The 16,980-nt window shown below is 52.9% G+C and overlaps 1 protein-coding gene across 2 annotated transcripts in view; it reads left to right on the top strand.

Moving 5' to 3' along the window:
- Positions 1-16,980, top strand: part of EPB41L1 (erythrocyte membrane protein band 4.1 like 1) — a 121,229-nt gene continuing 104,249 nt past the window's right edge. Inside the window, exons 1-2 of one of the 2 annotated variants that reach the window (XM_032420113.1) lie at positions 1-149; positions 15,890-15,937. The gene's annotated coding sequence lies outside the window, so the exon portion shown is untranslated. The remainder of the gene's footprint in view (positions 150-15,889; positions 15,938-16,980) is intronic. The other variant, XM_032420114.1, reaches the window with a different exon arrangement.

Genomic DNA, 16,980 nt, shown 5'->3' with positions numbered 1-16,980 from the left:
GGCTGGGCGCCGTGGGAGGGAGAGAGGGAGCGAGCGAGCGAGCGGGGCATTTCTGCGCAGCTCGAGTGCGCCTCGGAGCCCGCACGGGCGGCCGCGGGACGCACAGACCGAGGACAGACAGCGCCCGGAAGCCGCGCCGCCGCTGCCAGGTTAGCCGCCCGCGCCGCCCTCCTCCGGGCCTCGGGGACCCCGCCGCGTCTGCTCTCGTGTGTGTCTGTGTGCGAGGTGATCGCCGAGGGCTCCGGGCTCGGTCCCCGGTCCTCGAGCCCTGACAGGCCGACGGGCCAGCTCCGGCGGGGGGGCTGGACACCAGAGGGGCGGGGGGCGGGCGCCCCAGCCGGCAGCCCCGGGCCTCGGGTCGTGAGTCTCAGTACTGGCGCCGGTACGTGTGTCGGGATCCACATCTCCGGGTGTTGGGTGTGAGCGCGCGTGTGCCCGTGGGTCTGTGCAAGTGGTTGCGTGTGTGTGCGCGCGTGCGTGTGCGCTGGGTGTGCATCTGTGTGTGTGTGTGTGGGGTGCGCTGTGGGTCTCCGTGCGTCTGGACTGGGTGGTGTGTGTGTATCTGGGTGAGGGTGTGTGTGTCTGCGTGTGTCTATTCGTGAATGTGTCTATTAGAGGGTGTGTCCGAATATGTAGCTGAGTGTGTGCACATCTGGATGAGGGTGTGTGCCAGCGGCTTCGCTTGTGGCTGGAGCCTGTGGCGGTGTGTGTGTGTGTGTGTGTCGCCGTGTGAGCGCCAGTGTGATTCCCCGGGTGTGCGCGTGTGAGGGCGGGTGTGCACCCGCGTAGCCCCCGTGTGCGTGTGCGCGGCTTTGTCTCCGCACTGCTGGGAGGAAGGGGGGGGGGCGGCGGGCGAGGCGCTGTAGTCCCGGGGAGCCGGGCACCTGGCCGGGGCGGTGGGTGGCGGCGGCGGCAGTAGTGTCCCCGCCCGGCGGAGACTCTCTGCTGGCTGGTGGGCGGCCACACCCCAGGGGCCACAAGGCGCTGGGCTGACGGCGGAGCCCGCGCACCGGGCCCAGCTGGAGTGGAGGGCGTGTCCAGCCTGAAGCCCGGGGGTGTGTGTGTGTGTGCTCGGGTGTGCGTGTGTGGGTGTGGGGTGGTGGTGGCGGCAACAGCGGTCCCCAGGCTGGTGACCCAGGCGGTTCAGGAATCCATTTCCTGTCGCGGCGCGAAGACGGTGGCCCAGAGTCCGACCGGGCTTGGCCAGGTCAGCCTCACTCCCACCCTCACCGTCTCTAGCTTTCATGGGTAGAGCCGCACCTTAGAGGCCCTGAAAGGAGGGAGAACCACTCTCTTAAAGGGCCAGAGCCCGAGCAGGAATACCCCCACCTCTCAGGAGACCTCTACTCTGAGAGAGGTCCCTGGGTGTGTCTGTACCCCTTTTCCCATGTACTGGTGCAGTGCATGCATTTCTAGATTTGTGGTCTGTCTGCATGTGTGTCTGTCTGTGTTTTTCTTGTGTGTTTGGGTGCATAGGTATGTTTTATCAGTGAACAATGAATAATGTATTTTGATGTATATGTGTATGTGTTTTTAAAGTTCTGGTATATTTGTTTTTATGTACATATAGCTGTTTGTATATTAGCGAGTCTGTGCATGTGGGTTTGCAAGAGGAGTGGCATTTTGCTGCCAACTAGGATAGGATAGAAAAATTTTGTCCAGGGCCACTCTATTATAGAAAAACTGGGTGAAAAGGTGGTTTGGAAATTTAGCCCCTGGTTTTGTGGGTTTCAGATGCTGGTATTGAAATGTGGGTGGATTGGGGGTAGACTGGATACAAGGATGGAGAGAAACTGAGACTCTTCTAGGAGGAAGGAATTGTTCTGGAAGAAGGACATCCGAGTGCAAGAATTCTTCCTCCACTTCCAATTCTTCTTCCCTCTTACTTCACCTCCCCCTCTGCTGCTCGGCTTGCCAGGATAAAGTGCACAGGATTTGGAGTGGAAAGGGAGGGAGCTGGGAATGTAAAAGGAAGGAGGGTGGATGGGTGATAGGATTGGGGGCCAAGAGTAGATTTCTGCAATTCTTAAAATGTTTCTGGCAGCAGAAGCTGGGGAAAGCTGAGCTTGCTGTCCCCTTCCCTGAATCTCCCCTTCCCAGGATAAGAAAGACTCTGGCCTGGAGCTCAGGAGCCCTGGAGTCTGGTCCAGGGGTCTCCTTTGGACTTTGGTCAAACCCTTTTTTGGGTTTATCTGTTCGCTCAGCACATTTGTATTGCACTTCTCTTATGTAAGAGTCTAAACCCCCTAAGCCTCAGTTTCCCTGGCTGAGCAGCTAGTAGGCTAGATTCTGAGGCCCATTCGGTTTCTCAGAGTCCTGGTGTTTGTCTCATCATTACCCAGATTTAGGAATCTACCTTTCTAGCCCCCAAGGATCCTGGCCATGCCCCTTTGCCCCCATACACTCTAATCTAGAGCAGTAGTTCTCAAAGTATGGTCACCCTACCAGCAGCAACATGGTCAGCTGGGATCTTGTTGGAAATGCAAATTTTGGGGGCTCCGGTCAGACCTACTGAATCAGTAATAACTCTGGGGGTGGAGCCCAGCAGTCTATGTGTTAACAAACACAGGTGATTCTCTTGCCCTTGAGTTTAAGAGAGGTGCCGAAAGGAAACTGGAACCTCCTATAGGTTGAAACACTGGGAAAGCATCCCTTGCCCACTGCCCCACATAATGAAGTAGCCCCACAGCCCTAGTCTGGCAGGTGGGCAGTTCTGGTTTCAACTCTCAGGTCTTCCCTGTGATCTTGGACAAATTGCTCCTTCACTGAATATTGTCATAACTCATTGACGTGTCTGCTCTGGGCCAGGTTTTGAGCAAGGGGTTTCCCTGCTCTTCTCAGTTCTCCACACCTTACCTTGACCTATAAGACCTGCAGGATCAAGTCCCTGCCCCCTTCTCTGGAAACCAGCTACTCCGGCCTTCTTTTAGATCATCCAGGCACCATGAGCTCTCTGGCCTCTGGGATTTTGCACATGCTGTTCCCTCTGTGTAGCACACTCTTCCCTTGCTTCTTGTTTAATTCCCATTCTTCAGATTTCAGCTCAAGAGTGACTTTCTCAGGGGGCCCGTCACCAGCTCCCCAGAGTAAGTCAGTTTTTCTTGTGGTACGTTCTTAGAGCTCCCTGTAGTCCATAGTGCTTATGAGAATTTGTAATTATACATGAACTTGTTAGTTGTTTGTCTCTCTCCCCTCACTGAAGTGCAAATACCATCTGGGCAGGAACTTGCTTATCATTCTTTCTAGTGCCCCCACACAGTGCCCGGCTTATGATTGGTGTTCAGTAAATTTGTTGAAGTGGATGACTTTATATAATGGGAGATGGTACTAACTGACACCCAAAGTGTCCTCTCAAGCCCTGACATTGTAATATCTAAGCAGGCCTCAGACTTTTTAGAAGTAGATTTATCTGTCTTTTTTACTGCTACCTCTCCTGGCCATAGATGAACCCCCATGGTGCTCCTGGGCCGGTGCTGGGCTCTGCTCTAGAGGAGGCAGGAGAAAGCTCTCCAGGAGACACAGCCTAGCAAGTCGTCTGTGTCCTCTTGGAATAGGATCCTGCAAGAATGAGAAGAGGAAGAACATTGAATAAGGAATCTAAAGATCTGGGTCCGTGCCTTGTTTGTGGACAAGTCACTTTTCCTTTTTTTGCTTGTTTCCTCTTCTGTAAAATGAGGGTATTAGGCTGGATGGTGTACCTAGTACTGGTTACAAGCCCTGGCTCTAGAGTCATCCAGGCTTTGCCACGTACTAGTTGGAGGGACTTGGGCAAGGGACGTCATCTCTCAGCTCCTCACCTGTAAAACAGGACCAATAATAGTATCTGTTCCATAGGATTGTTCTGAAAATGAAATGAGGTAACATACATGGAATGCTTCACACAGTGCTGAGCACATAGTAAACATTTGCTAAGTGTTAGCAATTGTGACTATTATGGCTACTCGGCAATTCAGTTCAACACTCTTGAATGCCTTTGTGCTGGGCCCTAAGCCTCCAGAAGCGGAAATGAATCCAGCAGCGTTCACAGGCTGGGTGAAGGGGCAGACATGTAAAGATGTACAATATACAAGCATCAGAGTGAGGTTGTTCAGGAAGGAAGAGGCTTTACAAAGAAAAGAGATGGTGTTTGGGCTGGATTTATCTTCCGGGTAGTTAGGGCAGCATGTGCAAAGGCACCAGGGCTTGTTAGGGAAATTCCAAATAGTTCTATGTGGTTGGAGCAGAAGGTGGTGAGTGGTGGGGACAGGTGGGGGTGATTGGCCAGAAGTAAGGCCGGGAGAGAAAGTTTGGGGCAAGATCTGGCCCAGGCTGAAGAGCTGGAGTTCCACAGGTGGTGGGGAGCTAGGGAAGAGGATTAAGCTAGCCTGAAGAATCAGATTTGCATTTCAAAAACACAGCTCTCCAGGTGGTGACTGTTGACTTGGAGACTAGGCTCAGAGGGTGGACAGAGACCTAGAAAAGAAGCACAGGTGGTGGACTTAAGGCCAGCTTGGGTCAGGGAGGTAAAGGAGAGATAAGAATGACGTCTCGCGGGGCGCCTGGGTGGCTCAGTCGGTTGAGTGTCTGCCTTCGGCTCGGGTCATGATTTCGGTGTCCTGGGATCCAGCCCCGCGTCGGGGTCCCTGCTTTTTGGGGAGTCTGCTTCTTCCTCTGACTGCCACACCCCCCGCTTGTGCACTCCCTCTCTCTCTATCAAATAAATAAAGTACTTAAAAAAAAAAAAAAAAGAAAAGAAAAAATGACCTCTCACAGGCCCTCAGACCCCTTAACCTCCAAGGCTGCCTAGTGAGTGGGAATCTGAAAATAAGAATCCCGGGTCTGCTGCTCAGTGGATTAGCGGCGTATAAATTTCCCCGGGCTGTTTAATGGAGTACTGCAGTCTGGGTGGCTTAAAGAAGCAGTCATTTATTCTCTCAACAGTTCTGGAGACAGAAGTCAGAAATCAAGGTGTCAGCAAGGTTGGTTCCTTCTGAGGGTTCTGTGGGGGAGTCTGTCCCACGCCTGTCTCGTAGCTCCTGCTGGTTGCCCCCAGTGCTTGGTATTCCTTGGTCTGTGGCTGCCTCTGCCTCTGTTGTCATGTGCTTTTCTCCCCATTTCTCCCTGTGTGTCTCTGTGTCATCTCCTCTTCTTATAAGGACACCAGTCATATTGGATTTAGGATCCACCCTAATCCAGTATGACCTCATTTTATTTTAACTAATTACATCTGCAAAGACTTTTTCCAAATATGGTCACATTCCGAGGTTCGGGGTAGACATGAGTTTGGGGGGACACTTTTCAACCCAGTACGTACAGGTAGGTGGAAAGAGGGCAAATCCTGGAGTCCCGCAAACCCAGGTGCAAATCCAGGCTTTGCAATGGAGCAGCATGAGCTAAGGAGAAAGCAGTTACTTGTTCTCAGCCTCAGTTTCATCTCCTGGGAAATGGGGACAATAGCCCCTGCAATGGCATGCTGTGGTGGTCATACCTGGTCTGGATAGCAGGTGTGGGTAAGCCTGGTGAGGTGGCACCCAGTCGGCACCCCATAATGATCCCTTCCTCCCCGGTGCCCCCTGCCCTGCCCTTCGTAGCTGGGGTGCGTCACTCGAATCTTGCTTCACTTCCTCGTCTGCCCGATGTGAATAAGCATCCTCCAGCTCTACCTACTTCACCAGATTGTGCATCCCAGGAGATAACGAGAATGCTCTTTGTAAATTGCTTAAGAGTTTGTTGCTGGGCTTTTCAATTATAATCGTCATCAGCATAATAAGCCTTGGCCATTGCCACGTCCACTGCATTCTCAGCACGGCCCGCCCCGCCCACTCCTCTCCCGAGGCAAGTCCTCTGTGCCCCTGTGTGCTCGGAGGTATCCCACGAAGCATAGCTGCTGTCAGTTAGGAGGGCCTTAGCGATGGTCCCTGCTCTTCGTTGCCCTCATTAGCCAGAGAAGGGAAACATGCTCTGAGAGAAAGTGACACCCCGAAAGTCACACAGCTGGTCACGCCTTGTCTGTGGCTCCTGTTTGCGGTCAGAACGGTGCTTTCCCCCTAGTTGCAGCGTTGGCCCCTGGAGCAGCATCGTGGGGCAGGTAGAGGCCTGGAGAGGGCGCTGTGAAGGGCTCCGAGATGGGGAGCCCGCGGGAAGAGTCCTGCTGAGCCAGGGTCGGAAGCCCAAGCAAGGGGCTCCCTGAGGCCCGAGCGTGAGCAGGCGGTGCCTCTGCGGGCTGCATGGGCAGGTTGTTTGTCTCAGCCTGGCTCTGGCCATCTCTGCTTGCTCCAGCAGGGAGGAGGCCACCACGGGCCGGCGGGTGGCAGCAACGTGGGCAGCCAGAGCCTGGAGGTAACCCAAGGCTTCAATGTCCCTATTGACAGCCAGGGTTGTGCTTCTCAGCAGGCTGTGTCACTCTAAGCCTTGTCCTGGAGGGCGTAGGGAAGGCTCTGGAAAGGAGAGAAGGCTTATCCTGTCTTGGCAATTGCCCTGAAGTCATCTTCCTTTTCCCCAAACTGGGGGAGCCAGGCCCCTCTTCACCCCTTGATTTTCCTTACCTTCTTCCCTCCTCTTTTTTTCTCACTCCCTTGTCCTGCGCACCCCCCTCCCCCACCATCTTCTCTCCAGATTAGAGGTCTAAAGATAAAGCCTCCAGACCCAGTTCAAGTGGGTGGTTCTGGGGTTGCTTGGGGCCACTATGAATTAGCAAGCCTAGAGTCTTCCTCGTCAGAGGCTCACTCTGGTGACTGATAAACAGCCACTTACGTTATTGGCTTACCATGTGCCAGGCCCCGTGCTAAGCGAGTTACACGCCTTATGTCTTTTAATCCTGGCAACTACCCAGAGAGGCAGAGATTAGATCCCCATTTTATTAAAGCAGGCTAAGTAGCTTGCCCAAGACCTACCCAGCCCTCAGCCGGCAAGTGGCACAGCTGGGATTTAAATCTAGATCTATCCAAAGCCCGTGGGTACTTTTGAACCATTCCCATGCTGCCCTGGATGGGACATTCAAGAGTGTTTAGGGCTTAACAGAGGGATGTGCACTTGCTCAGGTTTAGAGCACAAATTCTCAGCTCAGAGAGCCCGGTCTCCGGTCCAGGTCTCCTGCTTCCCAGCCTGTGCCGTCACTTCGCTCAGGGACTGGCCTTCCTACGGTGTCAGCCCTGGGGCTGGCCAGGGCTCTGAGCCCATTTGATTCTAGGCAGTGCCCACCTGTCAGGGGCGGGTGACAGGGCAGGTCTGAAGGCACTTGGCTTTTTCCCTAGATGCTGTTTGGTCAGTGGTCGCCTTAGTTTTTCATTGATTATACTGAGTCTTCTAGTTAAATAAGCTTATCATCTGCAAAGAATGATAGCTTTGTCTCCTTAGAAGGGTGCTTGGGGGCTTGGAGATCCTGTATCTGGCTCAGTGATGTGGAGGGGAGGGAAGCAAAGGCTGGAGCCAGGAAATTCGGGTTTAGGAGGATCCTCATGCTAGAAAGGAAAAGGAAGGAAGCCAGACAGGTTAAGAGCCAGAGCAAGACAGTCCGGAGAGCTGAAAGGAGCCTCCAGACTGGGGTTGATAGGGAACCCCTCACCCCAAGTTCGGCCCATTGGAGTCCAGACTCCCTTGGAGGTAGGGCTGCTTGATCTCAGAATGCAGCTGCAGTCAGCTTTCTGGGCCTCTGCCCACCCCCATCATGACCATGGTCAGCTTGAGCAGGTGGCTCAACCAGAAGGAACTTTGATTAATGAACAGTGGCCTTAAACCTTCGAGCCACGGAGCCCTCTCTTCCTAGGCAAGGAAGCAGAAGTTCAATATGTGAAACAGCTAAAAGGAGAGTAGTTCAGCACACCACCTCTACCCCCACCTCCGAGGGTTCCCTAAGGCAGGGCTTCTCAAAATTTGCTCCCCCGGGAGTAGCAAAAGGAGCTTACTAAAAAAAATGCTCTCTTCCAGGACCCACCCAGAGATTCAAACTCAGCGGCTTCCTGGGAGGGTGGGATCCATGGTGGGGCCTTGGAATCAGCCTGTCTTAACAGGTTCCTGGTCAAGGTGACCGTGACACCAAGGGTTCTCAGATTGCCCTTGCAGAATGTTGGTCTCAAATGTTCATGAACTTCTGAAGCGGTATGCGCAATTTTGAGAGTGGGCCTTGATCTTGGGAAAGGCTCCGTAGGCACCATCTGTGTCTTTGAGTCATGATCCATCTTCAGAGTTGTTTTGTAGAGTGGGAGCCTAATGACTGGAGAAGCGTCACTGGGGGGTTCATGGCAGTCAGGAGTTGAAGGCAGATCCCTCCTGCTTCTCAGCACATTGCTGGTTTTAAGTGAAGATGCTGAGGGACTGTGGGCTAGTTCCTTCCCCTGGGCCTCAGTTTTCCCTGCTGTAAAAAGGGGTTTGGACAGGATAGTTGCCATGTAGCTGTGATCTATGGTTCTAGAAGCCAGGTTTCCTGCTGCCCAATTCAAATTCTTTGCCCTTTTCTTTGCTGCCTCCCCGAACTTCCCCACACTCTGAAGGGACTGCCCCTCCCTTTAGCATCTCCCATCTTCAGAGATTTCATACAGAGCCTGGATTCTAGCCCTTGAGTCCCTCCTGTCAAACCACATGCCCAGGTGCCCAGCTATTTCTCTCTTTCTGTGCCCATTCACAGTAAGTGATCCAGGTGCCTGTGAGTCTAGGGATGCTCAAGGTGGGCTCTCTTCAGGGCTGGATACCGGGGGCCCATGCCAAGGAGAGGGGCTTGGAGAATGTGTTTCCTGAGGCTCCTGGGACGTGCTCAGCACTTAGCTGTGTCTTGCTCCAGGCCCCTGGGTTCTTCCCTGCCAGAAATGCCACCCCCCACCTCCAATCACTGTTGAAATCCTGTCTGCCTTTTCAAGGCTCAGCTCAGATGCCACCCTCTGTCCCACAAAGCCTTGTGGACCTCCCAGCCCCACCCCCATAATGAAAATCTGTCTTTCCTTTGCATTCACGGAGCACCTTATCTGTTCCCCTCCCGGGAGGGGTTCTGCCTGATCTTAGCTATATCTTGGGACAGGGCTTGTCTCTTGTAGGATTGTGAGCACTAGGATGTCTTATGTATCATTCTTTGCTCCCCAGCACTTAGCACAGGGCTCTGGACAGAGCAGGTGCTTAAAAGAAGGTTACTGAGTTTAATTTGCAGAATCTGCCTCTGGCCTTGGGCTGGGCTAGGTTCTCTGGAGCCCCCAGCCCCCCCCCCCCCATCACTGGCAGGCTATGACTTCACACATGTCCCCTCCTTTCTTTGTGGATTGGAGGGAGGCCAAGTAGGGCAGTGGGTAAGTACTTAAATTCCAGTCTTGACTCTGCCATTTCCTGGCTGTGTGACTTTGGGTAAGTCACTTCACCTCTCTGAGCCTCAGTTTCCTCAGCTTAAACTGAAGGGCTAGGGATAGCAAGTCTATTGGCGGGGGGGGGGGGGTGGGAGGATTAACTGAAATGCTATGTGTAAAATGCTGAGATCTGAGCACTGTAAAGAACAAATGGTCAATATACGATTATAATGCATTATTTTTCAGTTAATGGTTATTATCATTGCTGTTTCGGCAGACACCTATTATGGTTTCAGCATTGTGCTGGGGGGAGAGAGTGAGACAGAGAAGAGTCATGGCAAGAGTCCCTTGGTCTCCAGTGTTCTAAGGTCAAGTAGGGGCAGTAAGACTCTCCCACAAGGAGTAGCATTTGGCAGAAACATGGCAGAGTGAGTTGAGGAGGGAGAGATCAGTGTAGCCTCCATAATCAGTGTAGACAGGTGTTCCCTGTGGAGGTAAAGGAGAGGAGCTCCAGGCTGGAGATGGGAAGGTGGGGAGCATACTTGAAGAGTTGCTGGAAGGACACAGGGAAGAGCAGAGTAGAAACAGAGGCAGCTCCAGATCTCCACACAGAAGGGGCTTGGGGTCAGCACCCCCTCCTCCCGCCCTGATGCAGGGGGAGCATCAAGCTTTGTTTTGCCAAGAAGAATTGGGGGGCTTGATGGCTCATGCTGTCACTACTGAGAACCAGAGAGAGAAGACTGGAAGGGTAGGGCTTTATGGTGGAGGTATTGGGGACCGGTGAGTGGGGACAACCAACACCCCCCTTTGTCTATCCGGGCTTGAGCTGAGAATGATGAGGGGGGGGCTGTAGCCCCAGGCCTCTGTAGGCCCCCCTTGGAGTCTGTCCCATAATAACACAGCTGCCTGTTTACCTGCCAAGGTCGAGATCTGAACTCTGGTCTGTCTGAAAGTAAAGTGCAAATTGATCCCAGAAATGTCAGAATCTCTAAATATCAGAACTGGGAGAAACAATCTCTCAATCCACCCTCCTCCTCCCCACACTACACAGATGGGAAGCGGAGGCCCAGAAAGGGGAGCCCCTGCCCAAGAACAGTGAGTGAACTGGCCACAGTGAGGTCAGTGCCAGCCCCAGGTGGGCTGTGGACCTTGGCCTGCTTTGGGGGGGGCGGGGGGAGGAGGGTGAGGAGGGGGCCAAGGAACCCAAGGAGGGGTGTAAATGACAAGCAAATGTCATATTGGTAGCAAGCTGTTGCCAGGGTGTGTATGTGATCCCAGGTGAGTGGGACGTGAGTGGGCCGGAACTGTCATTATTCTGGGCTTTCCTTCCCGGAAAGGAAAAAGGACCACATAGGTGGGAGTCAGGAATATTGGGGGGTGGCGGAATTCAGGGGGTGGCCTAAGAAGAGGAGACTGTTGCCAAGCAGCAAGAGACACGATTGTATTACAGTGGCCCACAGCATCGCAGCATCTGTGGGCCTGGCCCTGGACAGCCCTGCCTGCCATACGGACCGTAGCAGTATCACTCAGTTTATGGGGGAAGAGGTGAGGGCTCCAAAGGTCACAGCTAGGGGGACATTCCTTCAAAGCCACACCCCTGGCATGCCCTAGGTGGCTGTGGTCCAGTCCTCAGTCCAGTTCGGTCTCAGGGAGGGCCTGGAGTCAAAGGGGTCAGGGAGGCGCCAGCCCAGGGCACGCCACCTTGTGTCTCCTGGTCTTCATCAGTCTGCCCATCTAGCTGGCCTGTTTTAGTCTCGTTCACCCTGCCCCCTTGTTTGTTAACTAAAAATATTTATCGAGCACCTACTGTGTGCCAGGTCACTGCTCCTGACCTTATGGAACTTAAAGCCTTAGTGTGAAGGCTGTCCCACATTGGTAGGACGGGACGGGAAGGAGGAAGTGAGGGGGTTCACTAATCACCCCTTTCTCCCTTCACACCTACCCCTTTCTCTTCTCCCCGCCTTCCAAGTCCCCCTACCCCCAGATGGGACTTTTTGCTGGGGCTGCCTCCTGCTGAAATGGAAAAGAATCAAAGTTAATTGTTAAACCTAATAGCTGGTGAGAGTTTCACGCTGTGAGGCTGGTAGGGGGCTGAGTGCGAGCTCTGCTCCCCAGGAGAGGGGCGGGGCTGACTAGGCTTTTCTGGCCTCTACCTGCTACCTTTTCCCTGCTCTGGAATCTGCCTCCAGGGCCTGCTCCTCCCCTCCTTCCTGGGGGCAGGCTGCCTCTTGGACCCTTTCCCATGACTCCAGCTGAGGTGACCCTGGGAGGTGAGTAATGGCTCTGGCCCTGGTCCAAGCACCTCCGAGTGAGTGCTCCTGGGGGAGGTGCAGGACAGGGCAGGGCTCCTGGCCCCAGGGACCCACCAGAGGGCAGGCAGCCATGGACCTTGCTAGGTTTCCCTCCTGCTTTATGTGTGTGTGTGGGGGGGGAGTGGGGATGGTGTCACAAGTGGCCCAAGCTCTGTACTTGGGACCACTACCTAATGCCTTTTTCCTGCTCTCCTTCCCTTTCATCCTCTTCACTGGGTGTCCTGTCCTGGGTTATTCTCTGGTGCTAGACTAGGGAAGGAGGGCTTCGTGAGAATAGTGGCAAGGGCTTATTTCTTTCTCTAGAAGACTGAGCCCCAGACCTGGTCCCTGTCAAGCTTTAGGGACAGAGCTCAGGCTTCCAAGTCAGACAGGCCTGGGGTCAAAGCTGGGTGACCTTGGTGGGTGGCCCACCTCTCTGAGCTATACTCATTCTCTGAACAACGGGTACGCCCAATGCCTTTGTCACCATCACTGTGAATGTAATATGCGCCAGAGGTAGATATTAATATTAGGCTCAGTAGGGATTACCGAATGAGAAGATACCATTCTCTTCAGACTCACCTGTACTTCGGGAGGCCTAGCTGTGGCTGTGGGCCGTGGGGGCCAGCAGCCCTGCCCTCTAGGACTTGACCGTCTAGAGGTTACAGTACATACTGCAGCCGCTTGGCCACACGGGGCTCTTGAGCACTCGGAATATGGCGAGTGCTCTGAGGAACTGAAGTTTTAATCTGATTTGAATTAATTTCAAAATTTAAAAAGAATACTCCATTTGGTTATCAAAAAACTTCTACATAGATTAGATGATTAGATTCATGAATATACTTTCGGTGGTAAGGGCTAAGGGGATCTAAATATCTTCTGAAAATTGAGCATCAGAATTGAGAGGTGCTCTGAGTGTAAGATACATGACAGATTTGGAAGACTTAGTGTGAAAAAAAAAAGAATGCAAACTGTCTTAATATTTTGTATATTGATTACATGTTGAAATGGATATATTGGGCTAAATAAATATACTTTTAAAATTAATTTCAGGGGTGCCTGGGTGGCTCAGTCGGTGGAGCATCCAACTCTTGATTTCGGCTCAGATCGTGAGATTGAGCCCTGCATCGGCTCTGTGCTCAGTGCAGGGTCTGCTTGTCCCTCTCCCTCCCCCTCTGCTCCCCCCATCTCACACTTGCCCGAGCAGGCATGCTCTCTCTCTCTCTCTCTCTCTCAAATAAATAAAATAAATACAATCTTTAAAAAAATTAATTTCATCCATTCTTTTGTACTTTTTAAAATGCAGCTACTGAAAATTTTATTTTATTTTATTTTTTGAGAGGGAAAGAGAGAGCGGGGGAGGGAGGGGCAGAGGGGGAGGGAGAGAGAGAATCTCACACAGACTCCACACCCAGCGCAGAGCCAATTGTGGGGCTCCATCCCACAACCCTGAGATCATGACCTGAGCCGAAATCAAGAGTCAGACGCTTAACCAACTGAGCCACCTGGGCGCCCCGCTACTGAAAATTTTAAATGATATATATGGCTTGCATTATGTTTCTATTGGACAGTGTTGTTCTAGCCAGAGAGTTGAGCTGGACATATTTGAATAATGATACAAAAAGACTATAAAGACTAGTTATTTGGGGCAGCTGTGTGGGGGGGTTGGAGATCAGATATTCCTCACACCCTCCCCCTCCCCCCACTGCCTAGATCTGAGCCATGCCCTGTGGTGGAATGTTACCCTGGATAACCCCGCAGCCTCAAGGATAAGATTAAGACTCCCAAGGTCAAATGAAAAGCCTGCGTCTAGGTGGCCACACCACTCACTTGCTGTGTGTGTGACCTTGGGCAAGTCACTTCACTTTGCTGAATCTTTGTCATCTATCAATTTAGATTACCAGTGGGATTTCCTCATTGATTGAGGGGATTACGGGCAGGATTTAGCACAGTGCCTGGCATGTGTCAGGAGTCAGATATTGGCAGTGGTGGAGCTTACTACTACTACTAGTTGTGGGGCTTGTTGCTACTGCTATTGCATCCATCAGCTTGAATTCTCTTGTTCTATTTGTCTGAAGGGGACATGGGCCAGAGGGAAAGGAAAAGTTAAAAGAGCTTGACTGTGGATGTGGGATGAGGACTGGGGTGAGGTTGCTTTGTTCGTTGCCTCAGGGGGTTTCTTGCCTTTGAGGTAGCTCCTCGGATCTTCCCATTCTGTAAGTGATCAGGCAAAGATACGTACCCATTTTACAGATGATGCCAAAGACCTGGCTATAGGGCCAGAGCCCAAACGCAGGACTTCCCCACGCTATTGTAATATTGGGGCCAGCGTTAAGAGGCCACCTTTTGGGGTTGTAGGAGCAGGGACTGATCAGGAGTCTAGAGCTTGTGAGGAATGGTTATTATTAGTCTCTTATAAGTGGGGAATCTCAACACCATTCAGAATAACCATCTCATTCTTGAGTTGAAGAAACAGAGAACCGAGTGTGTGTGTATGTGTGTGACCTGCCGAGGATCACACAGCAAGTCGGTGGCCAAGCTGGATCTGTTTCTGTTTGTTTAGATCCAACCCTCAGCCCAGCCCTGGCCAGACGATGGCCCTGCTTGTCAGCCCCCTCATCTCCTGCCCAGTCCCCAGAGAGGGCTTCTGAGAAAGAGGTTTTTGTTTCACCAGCTCCTTCTGGTTTCCTCTTAAGGTAGCTTTGCTGCTTCCCCACGCCCCCCACTCCGCCCCCCATCCAGATTTCCATTTGTCCCTGTTCCAGGTTTATAGGGCCCTGAAATCTGAAGCTTCTCTATCCATAGGGAAGACCATGGGCTTTTTCATCAAGGAGGCCTGAGTTCAAATCCCTTTTCTCCCATTAATTCTCTCTGTGGCCTTGGTCGAGTCACTTGTAATACCTTAGTCTCAACTTCCTTATCTGAGAAGCAGGAACCAAAATGGTGCACGCCCGACCTCCTGGTTCTGAATGTGGGCTCTGGGCCTCACCCCTGCATCGACTGGTTCGCTGAAGGGGTCTTCAGTGAGTCACTTTGCTTTCTGGGTCTCGGTTTCCACCTGTGTAAGCGGAGGCTGCTATTTCATGGTGATAAGGCACTGTGCTGAGCTTTCCACGTACATCTCACTGAATCCTCCTGTTAGACCTGGGAGCAGACACTGTCACTCCTCTTTCCCACATGAGGAAACCAAGCCTAAGAGCGGTGAAGTGACTTGCCCCAGGCCTCAGAATGAGAGAGAGAGAGAGAGAGGTTGAGCCGGAATTCCTACCAGGTCTGTGTGACTGCGGAGCCCGAACTTCTACCCACCGTCCTGCCCATCTCCCTAGGCATGCTCGCTAACCGGCCTCCTGTGGGCAACCCCAGGTGCTAGAAGACAGGGGATGTGGAAGCAGGGTGTCAGCCGCTGGGTGACTGATGTCACAGCTGGAGTGACAGTGTCCTGAGGCCCGTGCTGGCCTCCGGAGCTGGGGCAGAGAGCAGGCCGTGGGGCTCGCAGCCTCAGCCCAAGTGACCTTCCTCTTCACCTGATTCTTGTGATCTGCGTGACATGGAGGTGTCTCGTCTCCCCTGGAGATTTACTGTTCTGAGCCCAGGGGACCTGAGGTTTCTCCCTCCAACATTCCTGCCCCGTTGTGTACGAGGCTGGACCTGCCCCTAAGCCTTAAATCGTCTATGAGCGAATTAGACCAGAACAGAATGTTAATGCTAAATAGAACGTAGGGACCACTGAGTCCAGCTGGATTTATTTTACAGATGGGGAAACCGAGGCAAGGAGAGGCCAGGTTGAGAGAGCAATGGGTATGTTTTTTTTTCGGGTGCTGGAGATCACCGGGACTGACATGGAAGGAGGTGCCTGAGGGGTAGGCGGGCCTCTGCTCTCCCTTCTCCCCGCCCCGCCATCCAGTCCCCCACCAAATCCTTTGGCGACCACCCCTTAAGGATCTCTTGAATCCATCCACTTCTTTCTAGCTCTACTGTGACCACCCCAGTCTGGGCCCTGGGAACCCCTAATACGTACACGGAGAGCTACTCTTGCCCGTTTCCAGTCTGTTCTCCACCTTGCGAATCAATGATTTCCCGTTGCTCTTAGAATTAAGACTGAACTCTTTACCTCGGCCTCCCAGGCCCCCCCGGCCCCCCCGGCCCCTGCTGGCCGCTTCAGCTTCAGAAGTGTTACTTTCCCTTTTGCTCTGCTGCGGAGTCGCACAGGCCTTTCTGTTTAACAGGTTCAGCAACTTCCCTAAGGTGTCTCAGACAGCTGAACGCCAGCCTCCTGGTTTCCAGCTCCTTGCTGGGTCCACGAGCTCCGCTTGGTTTCGGAGGAGCTAACGAAACGCTCTTCCCTCCTCGCAGGTGCCTGACGGACGTCCTTGCCCCGGGGGAGCTGGTGTGGACAGAGGGGTGAGTGTTAACGCAGGCACAGCCCGAGTCTCCTCCTTCACCCGAAGTGAAGCCTCCTTCTTGCGCTCGGGGTGGACACATGGGTCTTCCAGGCCCTCAAGCTCTCTTTTTGGAGATGTTTTACTGCCGGGAGGCATGAAGGTTTGTCTAGGCCACAGATTTCTGGTGGGTTTAAGAAGCAGGGTGGTGCTGAGGGTCCTGTCTGGTTTTGGCTTATTTTGAGGTAGGGGCTAAAATGCATGTTCGTTAAGCACCTCTGCGTTGGATCATGTGCTTTCCCTGCATCGCTTGTCGGTGCCACGGTGGCTGGTGATGGACGGCCTCGGACCTGGGAGTTGGATCTGCTGATCCTGCAGCCCTGGTTTTCTTTTGCTTAACTACTCCTAGGTGTACCCTAGATTCAGGAAGAGGGTGTTTTCATTCTGGTTCTACCACTGACTCCTAAGTGACCGTGGGTGGCTACGTTTCTTTGTGTTGGCCTCAGGATCCTATATATACTGTCGGGGCAGGGAGTGGAGGAAGGTGGGGTGAGATAAATGAGTTGTTTTCACACTGTCCAGCAGGAAAATCCCCTTTTCAAATGAACCCCAAAGAACCTCAATGTACAAAATAGCCAGAGGGGTTGCAGGGTCATTGAAACTGGGACGGGTGTGGGGGACTCTAATTGGCTAATTCCTCAGCCCCCAGCAGCCTCCAGATAATGACAGGGAACCCTTCCTTGGCTCTGCACAAGATGATTTGCAAACCACCGGCATGGGGTGTGTCAAAATCCCTTTTCCAGCTCGGAGGGTCTGTGGCTGCGGCAGGGTGAGGGCAGAGAGCGAGCGGAGCCAATGAGGTTACACTGATTGGGACATTGTGAAGTAATATGCAAATGTCATTGTGGGTTATTAGGAAGGCACAACTATCAGGGGTCTGTGATGTTGTTGTTCCAGAATCCTCTGGTTTTTGTTTTTGATTAGATCGGAGGCACCTCTGTATCCCTAGGGAACTCTCCGTGTGTGTGTGTGTGTGTGTGTGTGTGTGTGTGTGTGTGTGTGTGT

This window comes from Phoca vitulina, unplaced genomic scaffold, assembly GCF_004348235.1.
Source record: "Phoca vitulina isolate PV1807 unplaced genomic scaffold, GSC_HSeal_1.0 scaffold22, whole genome shotgun sequence".
Classification (NCBI taxonomy): Eukaryota; Metazoa; Chordata; class Mammalia; order Carnivora; family Phocidae; genus Phoca; species Phoca vitulina.
Note: the sequence above shows the minus strand (reverse complement) of the source record. Positions and strands in the feature narration are given on the sequence as shown.